This window comes from Tamandua tetradactyla, chromosome 21 (assembly GCF_023851605.1).
Source record: "Tamandua tetradactyla isolate mTamTet1 chromosome 21, mTamTet1.pri, whole genome shotgun sequence".
Taxonomy (NCBI): Eukaryota; Metazoa; Chordata; class Mammalia; order Pilosa; family Myrmecophagidae; genus Tamandua; species Tamandua tetradactyla.
The window spans coordinates 13,579,036-13,592,416 of NC_135347.1; the positions used below are offsets into that span (position 1 = coordinate 13,579,036).

Here is a 13,381-nt window from a genome sequence, read left to right on the forward strand (position 1 = left end):
AGGGGCTGGCCATTCTGAGAAAGTCAACCATGTGACTGGGGGATTGGGACTTTGAGCCTGGTCATCTGGAGATTGAGTTCAATCTTGTGGGCATTGATTCCATCAACCATGCCTATGTAATAAAACCCCCAAAAAAGTCTGGGTACTTGAAGCTTGTGGAGCTTCCATGACTGATAATACACAATGATGGACTAGGAAAATGACAGATTCGTACTCCATGTAGAAAGAAATGGAAGTTTTGCCTTTGAGACACTACTAGACCTTACCCCATGGATCTCTTCTTATTTGTATCCTTTTCTCTATAATAAAACTGTAACAATAAGAATAGCATTTTCTTGAGTTCTATGCATAATTCTAGTGAATTACTCTTGCTAAACTTGAGGAGATGGTGGGAACCTCTGAGGTTGTAGCCAATTGATCAGAAGTGTGGATGGCCTGGAAACTCCTGCATTTGTGGCTGATGTCTGAAATAAGAACAGTCTTGTGGAGACTGCGTCCTTAATCAGTGAATCTGACATAACTCCAGGTAAGGTCAAAATTGCATTGTAGTTAGTGCCAAAACTATTCATTTATTATACATAACACTGTACTACCTTTGTAATTTCTAGCTTTATAACTTTTATAAATCTCTTTAGAAAGTGTCCAGTTAACCAAATATTTCAAGTAACCAAATTCTATGCATAAATTCATTTAAAATTGGTCCAAGCTCTAAGGATTCTTCTGGAAAGTATATTTAAGTTGGAAAAATACAGAGTAACACAATTGATGCTGGTATTAAAAGTTAGAAAAATGATACATAAGTTTCTTAAAAATAAAGTGATTAAGTCAAAATGATTTACAGTATTATCTGTAGTTTCTATGACAAAATCCTTTTAAAAATTTATAATTATTACATTCCAATTTAGAAAACACATGTTTTCATTTTTGTGACCTTAAATATTTTGTGGAAAGAATAACTTATCTGACCCACTAAACTATCAAAAATTTTAGAAAATTTAAATTAATTAGGACTTTTTAGGAGTAAGCAAATCCCAAGAAAATATACACTTTATCTTTATTTCACAAATGCAATAAACTTAACAAGAAGACATATAGCTTTTTAGAAAACAGTTTTATTGAAATGTAATTCACATACTTTACAATTAACCCATTTTAGTATATAGTTCAATGATTTTTAGTATATTTGCACCTATGAGCAACCGTCACCATACCATAGTTAATTTTAGAATATTTTAATCTCTCAAAAAAGGAATCTCATAGCATTTGGCTATTAACCTTCTATCTCCCATGCATTCCAGATTTAAGCAGCCACTAAGCTACCTTCTGTCTCTGTGGATTAGTCTGCTCTGGACATTTAATTTAAGTGAAATCATCTAATATGTGGTCTTTGTGGCTGGCTTCTTTCACTTAGCATAATATTTTCAAGGTTCACTCATATTACCACATGTATCAATACTTCATTTTTTTATGGCCTCATGATATTCAATTTAATAGGCATACCATCTTCGTTTATCCATGATCAGTTGATGAACATTTGGTTGTTACCACTTTTTGGCTATTATGAATAATGTTTTTTCTGTGAATATGTTTTCATTTCTCTTAGGTATAAATCTAGGAGTGGAAGTGCTGGGTTATAGTCACTCTATATTTAACAGTTTGAGGAACTGTCTGACTGTTTTCAAAGTGGCTATACCATTTTACATATAATCCTGTCAAAGAGATGGACGATAGACAAAATAAGTAAATGATAAATGCCTTGGAAAGAGAACTAAGGAAACACAAAAAAGGGTAGGGTGTGTTTAGGGGATAAAATTTTAGATGGAGTGGGGTGGCCACTTTATTTATGAGCTGAATTTTACACGTATCATCTCAATTAATTTTAAAAAAATCACTCAGTTTAGCATTTTCATCCCCACGAGGGTACCCAGATTCATAGAATTTAGGCAACTTGCCCAAGATTACATGGCAGGTAAGTGGGAAAGCTGGAATTGAATCCAGATTACTCTGACTTCAAAGTTAATGCTCTTGCTATCTACCACATTTTTGTAAGTGTATATTTTGCTAGAGTTAAGTTTTGGATGTGTGCGTGAAACACTTGGGACAAAACAAAGAGTGAATATTTGGAGCTCATTACCCTCATGAAATGGTGCCAGCAGAAAATATGAACATACTCAAAAAGACTGTGACCTAATTTATACACGAAAATAAACACATATGGCAGGAATGAGCATTTTTTCCCTACTGTCTCTGGAAGCCTCTTCTGGGGCAGAACATTACATATTGCAATAGAAGTGTTCCTAATAATTATGCTTTTGATTTTTCTAAAAAGTATCCTCATCTTAGTGATATACCATTCTCTAGCTCTCTTTCCTATTCCCTGAGCCCTCCTTTGTAAATTGGAGCTAATCTGAGGAAGCAAAGCTCTCTCTTTTTCTAGGGTTTGGGGTAGAAATTCTCTTCCTTTAAAGTTAATCTGATTTTAACATGTTCATATCACTGACACCTCTCTCCAATGGAATCTCCCTTAGCATCCTGATTATGTAACTTGAAGTTTAACAACTAACTGATTAATATAGTTAGTAGACACATAAGATACAGCTCTTGAGAAGACGTGATGCTGCCATCATTTTTAACACAAAATGGACATTCAATTTACAATTTTAGTGGTATTTTTATTTTCTCAGAATTCTTCATAATTGTTTTTATGGTAAAAACAAATTTCACCTACATCCTCCTGTCACCCAATTTTAACCTCCATAATATTTATACTTTACTATCCAGTGAGAACACGATTCACAAAAATAAATGCAGAAAACAGATGAAAATGGGCAAGTGTACTTATTTGAGTAAGCCAATTTGCCTTAGTCTAGTCTGGACTGTGTGGAATAGCTACTGGCCCTCAGTCAAGTGGGAGCAATACTCTCCAAATTGTTACCTGTAAGTTATTGTGAGGATATAGGCATGTTGCGTGTATAATTATTTATAAATTTTGTGATACACTGTTATAGTAGGATAGCATATACATCATACATCATGCATCCGGTAGATAGAATTATGTATACTAATAAAAAACATGTTCTCAAGGTTGATATGTGTTTCTGTGAGTGTGAATCCCTTTGTAGATAGGACCATTTGAAGATGTATTATCAGTTAAAATGTGGGTGCATCTGTGACGAGGATTGGCTAAGATCTTATTTAGGTGTGGCCCAGTTGAATCAGGGCAGGCTTAGTCTATATTACTAGAGTCCTTTATAAGCAGAAAAAATGCAGACACAGCCAGTCAGAGAAAGACACAGGGGGAGACCAAGAGCATCAACCCTAAGGATTGTGGCAAGGTGGCAACAGAATGCTAGAGACTTTGGGGAGAAAGCATGACCTTGAGATACCTTGATTTGAGACCTCTGGTCTCTGAAACTGTGAGCCCATAAACGCTTGCTGTTTAAGCCAACCCATTGTGTGGTATTTGTCATAGCTGGTCTAGCAAACTAAGTCAGTGTACAAAATAACAAATGAAAGAATTATTTGAAATGAAAATTTTTTTTCATTGATTTTTGAATGTTTATTATTGTATTTAAAAAGTCTTTGCTATCCCTAAAAATATTATTATGAATCACATTTAAATAGCATCAATGTAATTTTTAAAACTTGATTCAATATAGTGGGGTAAGCAGTACTAGGATCTGTTTATTTTGAAACTTGATTTAATTGCTTTCATAGCAGAAAAAGACTTTTTTTTTAAGTATTTAGATCTAGTTGGAAGAAATACTTTCTATATAATGAAACTCATTTTTAACTTTAATACAGTAGTTATGCTAAAGGTTTTTTTCTTTTTGTTGAAATTAAACTATTAAACAGTCTGTTGTTCTTGCAAGCTAATTGAAAGATAGTCCACTGTTTTGCATGTGTGAAGGGCTTTTTGTTTGTTTAATTCATGAATGCATATTCAAAGAATTGAGACATTAGAAAGCATTGGCTTAACTCTAATGAATCTACAAGACTTAATTAAGATTTGGGGAAAGTGGAAAAGGTTACCTAAACTTTTATGAAGAGTGTTCATAAGACTCTTTCCATGATTTTTGTTATACTAGAGAGCATAATAAAACTAGATAGTATGCCTGCTCTAGGGCTCTTCATAAGCAAAACAGAATTAAAGGGATTCCCCTGACTGGTTCCTATGTTGTTAAATGTTCTCTCCACTCTATGCCCACCCCCAGCTTCTTAATGAAGTGGCCCTCCATTCTCATCACTTAAAAGAGGATGTGAATCATTCCATAGACATCATTTGCCTTTTAGTATCACTCCCCATATTTCCTCTATATACCAGGTCTTACATTGCATTTTGGGAACACCATATCATATACTATTAAGCTGCACATCTATGCTAAGCATATTAGACAATGACTGACAGAGGGAAAAAACGATTTCAATTAAGAACTCAATCCTCCCCTCAAAGGCTGTCCACCATTGGTTAATGAATTAAAAAAACAGGACTAAATAAAAACAAACCCATCTCAATCACCCTATCCCTCAAAAAAAGTGAAAGGAAAGAAACATCCAGAGTGGAACCAGGGAGCAGCTTCAGTGATTCAAATTAGTCTGTTACAGAGTCATCACAAGCACGTCTTGCTTTTAACAAAAAACAAACAAAAAAATTTTTGAAACAACAAAACAAAACTAGTACTGATCACTTTTCTGATACTATTATTCAAGATTAACTAGTATTGGGAGGGAGCAGGAGGGAAACACCTATGGGCCTTGTCTCACAACAAGAGCATGTGGGTAGGCACAGGGCATTTGTCATTATTGCAAGCACGAATTTTTATTTTTAATCTTCAATTTGATTTAAACCTTGGTTTTAGTATGTTGCCAACACCCACTGTACAGAAAGAGCTTTGGAGAGATGTTCACAGCAGCACACACTTGCAGTTCTTCTTAGGTTCTGGAGGCGCCCAAGCAGCTAATATTGCTCCATCAAATGCATTCTTTAGGTCTTTCTGTGTGAGTGCAGAATATGCCACATTATTTGACAGCCTTCAGGTACCAGGCCAGCCTTTTGGGGGGCGGGGATGGGGTGCATGGTCCAGGACCGGGTCTCCTGTACGAAAGGCAGGAATCTACCACTGAACCACCCGTTCCCTCCTCAGGCCAGCTTTTTAGCAGTCTCCAGAGGGAGGCTTCTGTTTGTTCTTGGTAAGTTTCTCAATAGTAGAGGAGTCATCTCTGAGCTCAATTTGGGCCACAACTAGCAAGAAAGGAGTCTTGACAGTGGTCAGGTACCTACTTTTCGGTCATATTTTCAAATGAGGATGGAGAGATCACTGAAAAAACAGACTAGAAATCCATTTATTTGTGAAATCTCACATAATCCTCTTGCTCTGTGGTACCAAAAAGTTCGAGAGCATATGCCTCTCCACCAGTCATACCTGTGACTGCATAAGTGTCAAAAACAGTCAGAATGTATTCAGATGGAAATCTGTTTGTTGTGTAGGATATCAGGAGACATCCACAGCAATGCACTTGATTGCACTGCTGAAATAGTTTTGTATCCATTTTAAATAGTTCAAATTCAATGTTGCCCTCAGCCCCTCTGCCTGGGCATTGGGAGCTGTCAATACCGCATTTTAAACGTTCCATTTCCAACTTTTGAAGTATATAGAGATGCAGCTTTTAGAGTTAACTTTTTTTTTTACTTAAAATGGAAGCACTTTATCGTGTGTAAATTTTAATTTACATTCAGTAATAAAAATCATTTCCACGCCTTTGTTTTCAAAACACTCTTTCTGCAGTACCATTAGCTGTTATTTTCTTCCTCAGTGTTAAAATACCACATTTACCTTGAAACAATAGATTACGTGTGTCTATCTTTTTAAAAATATTTACTGGGTGGAATACTGCTATCCTCAGTGAAGTCAGGTCTGTAACTTTTATATTTTGGTAAAAAAAGAAAATAGGTCTTATCCTTAAAAGCGATAACTCTTTCAATAAACTTGTCTTTGCTATAAGGTAACTAGTGAACCTTTGGGTAGCACAAAAAAAATTTTGTGGTCATTTCCCATTATTTTGATATAAAACACTCAGTTGGGTGCACATAAAATGCTCTAGGTTACAATTCATGAAAACAAATGAACCAATAAGCATCAATAAACATCAATAAGCATCACTTTCAAAACCCCCTCTCCCCCCTCTCCTTTTCTTAGCCCAGTGAACTCTACTGGGCACCTTTGGGGTATGCTCACCACACTTTGGAGACTTTTCCAGTTTGGCTGAGCAGGTCTTTAATGATTCAGCTGTCTTTAGGGCAGCTCTAACCAAGAAATACCTGAATTAGTTTAATGAGACAAATCAGCAAGTGGGGAAAAATTATTTGCTGAGCACCTGTTCTAGGCCCTGAGAATTGAATAATAAATTAGGCAGATGAAGTCTTATGGAAATTAGCTTCTAGTGGGTAAGATTTTTTTTTAAATCTACATTCACAAGACAAATCAGTAATGTACCGCAAAAGAAAAAGAAAGAAGTGAGGAATGAAGATGGCATTTAAGTCAGGCCTTGAAGAAACTATACACTTTTTTTTTTATTAATTAAAAAAAATTAACTAACACAACATTTAGAAATCATTTCATTCTACATATGCAATCAGTAATTCTTAATATCATCACATAGATGTATGATCATCATTTCTTAGTACATATGCATCGATTTAGAAAAAGAAATAGCAAGACAACAGAAAAAGAAATAAAATGATAATATAGAGAAAAAATAAAAAATACAAAAATATATAAGAAAAAAAACAACTATAGCTCAGATGCAGCTTCATTCAGTGTTTTAACACACTTACATTACAATTAGGTAGTATTGTGCTATCCATTTTTTTTTTTTTTAGAAATCATACCATTCTACATATGCAATCAGTAATTCTTAACATCATCACATAGATGCATGATCATCGTTTCTTAGTACATTTGCATCGGTTTAGAAGAACTAGCAATATAACCGAAAAAGATATAGAATGTTAATATAGAGAAAAAACATAAAAGTAATAATAGTAAGAACAAAACAAAACAAAACAAAACAAAAACCTATAGCTCGGATGCAGCTTCATTCAGTGTTTTAACATGATTACTTTACAATTAGGTATTATTGTGCTGTCCATTTTTGAGTTTTTGTATCTAGTCCTATTGCACAGTCTGTATCCCATCAGCTCCAATTACCCATTATCTTACCCTGTTTCTAACTCCTGCTGAACTCTGTTACCAATGACATATTCCAAGTTTATTCTCGAGTGTCGATTCACATCATTGGGACCATACAGTATTTGTCTTTTAGTTTTTGGCTAGACTCACTCAGCATAATGTTCTCTAGGTCCATCCATGTTATTACATGCTTCATAAGTTTATCCTGCCTTATAGCTGCATAATATTCCATCGTATGTATATACCACAGTTTGTTTAGCCACTCGTCTGTTGATGGACATTTTGGCTGTTTCCATCTCTTTGCAATTGTAAATAACGCTGCTATAAACATTGGTGTGCAAATGTCCATTTGAGTTTTTGCCCTTAATTCCTTTGAGTAGATTCCCAGCAATGGTATTGCTGGGTCGTATGGCAATTCTATATTCAGCTTTTTGAGGAACCGCCAAACTGCCTTCCACAGTGGTTGCACCATTTGACATTCCCACCAACTGTGGATAAGTGTGCCTCTTTCACCGCATCCTCTCCAGCACTTGTCATTTTCTGTTTTGTTGATAATGGCCATTCTGGTGGGTTTGAGATGATATCTCATTGTGGTTTTGATTTGCATTTCTCTAATGGCCAGGGACATTGAGCATCTCTTCATGTGCCTTTTGGCCATTTGTATTTCCTCCTCTGAGAGGTGTCTATTCAAGTCTTTTTCCCATTTTGTAATTGGGTTGGCTGTCTTTCTGTTGTTGAGTTGAACAATCTCATTATAAATTCTGGATACTAGACCTTTATCTGATATGTCGTTTCCAAATGAAACTATACACTTTTAACAAATATAAATGGGGAACTGATTGTTTAAAGTTCAAATTGGAGACTCTATAAGTGATTTTTAATTATTTTATAGAAAACAAAAATAGTCTCTTTTGTACAATTAATTCCTAGGAATAATCATTCACTATCATTTCCCTTTTTTCTGAGCCAATTTCCCCTCATCCTCTTGGTTTCTTTACATTCTAAAAGTATTTGATTTTTTTTAACACATCAACAGAAATTCTCATACAAATTGCCTTCGAAAATGGTAAGCCCTAGGAAAAAATTAGGAAAAATATTCAGGCATTTTCTGACCAGAAGGAAAATTACATTGTATCAAAAGTACAAAATAATTCCACATTCTAGAAAAAGTTGTGGCATTAATGTATTTTCTGTATCAAAAATTTTCCAAATGAGTTGGTATTTCAATAAAGTTAGTTAACAGTTTTAAAGATCGTTTTCTTCTCCCCTTTCTAAAGACATACTTGTGTCCAATAAGCCTACTCACCCAAATCCCCCATCTCCTTCAATAAATAAATTCTTTGACCTAATTTCTTTCCTGAAAAAGCCCTATTGCTGCCCTGAGCAACATTTTTTCTTTATCAGCTTCTCAGAATAGCTGGATACTGAATAACTCTTGACTTGTTGTTAGTTTAGGATGGGTATTACCTGAAGAAAAATCCATCACAGACAAATTAAGGCCTGTAGCCAAAGGGAAGATAGGAAATACAAGTAAATACTGAGGGCCTCAGCATTACAGGCACATGTATATTAAGTGGTTAGAACATAGTCAGTATGTAGCTCAGCATCTGGTTTTAGTTTTTTAGCAGTTTGCTTTTAGTTAAAAATAGATGTGACCCTTGCCAACAGCTTTCACTGAGGGATTATTGTGGCACAATTCACAGAGGAAGAGATACCAAGCTAACTCAACACAATGTATTTTCATTTTACCAGATTGGTCAAACATGTGATCTAGTACTGCAGAATTTATTAATAACCAAACAATATAAAATGAAAGCTTTTTACATTTTTGTATGAAATTGGCAACTCTTGCCTCACCCTGCCTTTAAGATTATTTGTGAAATTGGCAGTCATCTGTGGGCTGTTGCAATTACATCACTGAAACCAAACATTCCCAGTCAAGGTCAGATGAACCACCAAAGAGGCTGCAATTTTCAAAGTACCAAATGACAAAATGTTAGGCATGAAAGGAGCAGAACCAGGATGAGATCTCAGTGTTCAGCTCTCAGCCCTGAGCTACTTGCCATTTTCGTCTTTCTCTATTCCAGCAGTTTATTCCCCTCCCACTATTCTTCTGTGAATAAACCCCGGATGGCAAGAGCTTTGGGTTCTGGGGCCCTCTTGCTAGCACCTTCTTTCATAGGTGATCTGCTTTTTTTCTTAAAAGTCTACTTTGTCCCACCTTTTCCTATTATTTTTCTTTCTTTTTGAGAGTTTCCAGAAGACTTTAATAAACCACAAAAACAAGAGGGCCTCATGTTTGGGCCATTTCCTGATGCTAGAGATTTTAGGGCCCTCTATGTTCGCCATTGTAGTCCACTGCCTGGCAGGGTTCCTGACACATAATAGATATTCAGTGACATTATTTGCTGAGTAAGTGAATGAATAGATCTCATAAGAGGTGGTGTGTCTGCCTGTATATGTATGTGTGTTTAATCTAGGCTATTGAGGGTGGGAGCTTTTACAACAGTCAAAGGTTTTTCCCCTATCACAGCCCAGCTCTTGAAGAGCTTGGGTTGGTGCAGCCCCAAGACCAAAAACACACTAGGCATGGAGTCAGACATGAGTTTTATTAGAACTTATGAACAGGAGAAGATGGTCCCGATGGCAGGCATTCAGAAAGCCAGCACCCTGCAAAGGCATGGGGTACAAGGAGTAGCTTATAAGGGCTTAGGACAAGGACATTCCATAGGGTATGAGAACAGAGTAGCAAGGGCTGATGACACAGAAATATTAAATGAGGATTAAAGAACATGGCTTTTCTGGGGCATACAACAGTTTCAAACTGGCACACAGGGGTTTGGAGATTTGTTATCAACCTATCAGGGGAAAGGAGTTTTAATATATTATAAGCTAAGTGGTTGGTGACTCCATCTGTACATTCTTTTCCTCCCTGGGGAGGTCTGTTGATCTTTAACTTCTGTCCAGGTCAGGTAGGTGAACACATGCAGCAATTTACTCTCCATATGGAGGGGGAGCCCAGGCCTGGGTCTTCACACCCCCATCTGTTTTCTATCCCTCTCCATTAATGAGGGTGATGTTGATAAAGTGCTTTTGCCTCTTTTAGAAAGAAAAATTAGTAAATATAAGTCACTATATGGCATTGCTGTATGTTTTTCAATAGCAAAGCAGTTCAGAAAACAAGAACTTTTTTTTTCCAGTCTCATTCATACTAGAGACAGTACAGTTCTCCTTTTTTCACTGGGGAACATTTGTTTCCCAGGCAGTGAGAGGAAAATGGCTGATTGTTTTGCCTCTCCTGGAGTTGCCTTTTATTGTGAGTGGGTACAAGAAGAAAAGGAGAGATGGATTTCCACCCTTACCTGCTTAGGCATTTATAATACATGCTCTCTGCAGACCCGAGATGAAATCCCACATGTTCTTCAAAGGGCAAAATGTTAAACTGCAGCACATACATACCATGGAATTCTACTCAGCAATAAAAAGGAATTAACTGTTGATACACACATCTTGGATGAATCTCCAGGGAATTATGGTAAGTGGAAACAAAAACAATCCCAAAAAGTTACATAATGAATGATTCTGTTTATATAACATTTTGAAATGACAAAATTTTAGAAATGGAAAACAAATTAGTGGTTGTCAGGACTATGGATAGGAAGTGGTGAGACAGAGGTGGGTGTGGCTATAAAAAAGCAACATGTGGAATCTTTGAGCTGATGGAACTTGTGTTCTTGTGGTGATGGAACTGTATCTTGACTGTGGTGGTGGACACGATAATGCACATGTGATAAAATAATACAGAACTAAACACACATGAATAAAATTAAGACCAGGGAGTTGGGGGAAAAAGTCCACAAATGATATCAATGTTAATGTCCTGGTTATGACATTGTATGTAGTTTGCAAAATGTTAGCATTGGGAAAAATCAGGTAAATGATGTATGGAATTTCTCTGTATTTTTTCTTACAACTTTATGTGAGCTTAACAATTATCTTTAAGATTTCAATGAAAAGAAAAGGTAACATGATCCCCTCTGGCTCCACTACTTCTAAAGCTGGAGCCTTTGACTATATCAGTTTCTAAAGCTACATGCAGAGGGTAGCTGCAAGCCCCCTTACCTGCCTTTGGAGGATAAGGCCTCCTTTCCATCCCCCAACAGACACTACCCTCCCACACATTTATACCTATGTTCTCCCCCACAAACACAAATGGAAGAATAGGTACTGATATTCTCTTGAAGGATTAGTTTTCAAAGCTATAGAATTTGATCACAGTTTGGTATAAATCAGAGGTCCTCAACCTTGGCTGAAGTTTAGAATCATCAGTTTAAAAACTACCAATAACTGTACCCCATCCCAGATTGATTAGATTTGAATCTGGGGGTAAGGTCTAAGCATGGATTTTTGAACTCTCCAGGTGAGTCTAATGTGCAGCAAGGTTCAGAACCAGTTGTCTAAGTGGTTATCATAATGGTGGCTTTTCAAACACCAGCCCATGCCCCCTTTCCTTCCTCCCCCAGCCCTACACTTCCAGGTCAGAAGGATGTGTTTTCAGGCGGATCACTTCCACTCTTCAGTCAAAGCTGACTGACTCCAAACTATGGAACCTTAAGAAGAGGGTGTGCTCAGGGGCGGCTAAGTTGATTGAGATCTAGAATGTACAGATGCTTGTTCAGTATTTTTCAGGCTGCATACCTGGCTGAGTTTCTCCACAGGTGGCTGAAGTTCCATTAATTTTCTCTGCTGGCATCTTCTGAGGCGCTGACAGGCAGAGCAAAATTGTGGACATAAACCTTAAGGAATGGGAAGGGCAGAGAGAGATAAAGTCCTTGGGGTGACAAAGCTTGTCTGGGCTGGTTCAGGCCCCAACCCAGAGCCACCAGTAATTTCCCATCAAGACTCTGGAAACTCAAAGGATCTTGGCAATGTCAAGAAAGTAAATGGACCATGAGGATTGATCTCAGAGCCCCCAGAATAGAAAACAGGATGGGCATTTGGTGGCTTCTGCAGCATACTTCTTGAGAGCTTACTCACAGTTAAAGACACCCCCAGAGGAAATGTGAGGAAAACTCTTTTAATGACTCTTGTAGACAACTGCTGTAATCAAGGAGTTAAGAGTTAATGAATGATTATGACTACTGAAACATTATATAAATATTCTTTTTGCTTTCTGTTAGACAGCAAGGAGATACCTGAAATCTCTGAACTGTAGTCTAGCTGTCCTGATTCCTGAGAATGACTGTAAAAGCCCTTATTTTGTGTCTTCACCTATTTTCTAACTTTAGATATTTGTAAGGGCAAACACCCTAATGCCAGTGGAGGAAACTGAGTTAGCCATTAACTGGTTCCAGGCCCAGTTTCACTCCTTTATACTTATATTTGTTTCTGCTGACATTTGCTATTGAAATGATAACTCTATCTCCCTTCCTTTCTGCCTACACTTGCTGGTGAAACTGTAATGACTTCATTTCACTTTGTTAGAATTCATAAAAATCTTGAACCTCCTAGACTTGGGGAGAGAGATTTTTGGGCCAATAGGCCCTCTGCTCTCCTGCTCCATGCCTAGCATTAAACACTTTCTCTCTTTGAAACCTCAATATCTCAGGAATTGGTCATTTGAGACAGAGAATTCATTGCCTTTGTCTGGTTTCACTCCCATGGAGCAGTCATTAACATGTGGAAGGTAAGCAGAACTATAAATACTCCATTTCAGTATATCATAAGTACCACAAGAATTTCTTAAACAACCCAAGAAAATTCCTCTGACTCTGCGAAAAGCCAAGCAAAAGAATAATAGCCTTCCAGCCATTTCATGTTTTCCCTCTGCTGCTGTCTATTGTTCCAGACATTTTCCTGATTTTTCTAGAGATTGGAAAAACCAGTTTCCCCTTTAATCCAAACTATGTCTTATTATCCCCAGTTGTCACCATTCAGATCCTGTTTGTAGGCTCCAAAGGATCCATTTCCAAAAACCAAAATCACCACATGCTATTTGACCCTATATTCATTGTGTTCATGGAATCTCAGATGCAATTATTAAAAGAGATGCTGTTCATTCATTTACATTTGTTATTGTTAAAAATAAATAAATAATGGGGGAACAAATGTTAAAATAAGTTTAGAAAATTGCAATGGTAGTGATCAATGAGAGGGAGGGGTAAGGGGTACCGTATGTGTGAATTTTTTTC

At 36.8% G+C, this 13,381-nt stretch overlaps 2 long non-coding RNA genes across 4 annotated transcripts in view; one reads left to right on the top strand and one right to left on the bottom strand.

The window, feature by feature from the left end:
* LOC143665479 (uncharacterized) overlaps positions 1-13,381 on the bottom strand; it is a 103,637-nt gene that overhangs the window by 21,958 nt on the left and 68,298 nt on the right. For both annotated transcript variants that reach the window (XR_013166995.1, XR_013166992.1), the window contains exon 3: positions 11,889-11,986. This is a non-coding gene — a long non-coding RNA (uncharacterized LOC143665479). The remainder of the gene's footprint in view (positions 1-11,888; positions 11,987-13,381) is intronic.
* Positions 1-13,381, top strand: part of LOC143665480 (uncharacterized) — a 58,718-nt gene that overhangs the window by 15,086 nt on the left and 30,251 nt on the right. For both annotated transcript variants that reach the window (XR_013166996.1, XR_013166997.1), the window contains exon 2: positions 10,453-10,725. This is a non-coding gene — a long non-coding RNA (uncharacterized LOC143665480). The remainder of the gene's footprint in view (positions 1-10,452; positions 10,726-13,381) is intronic.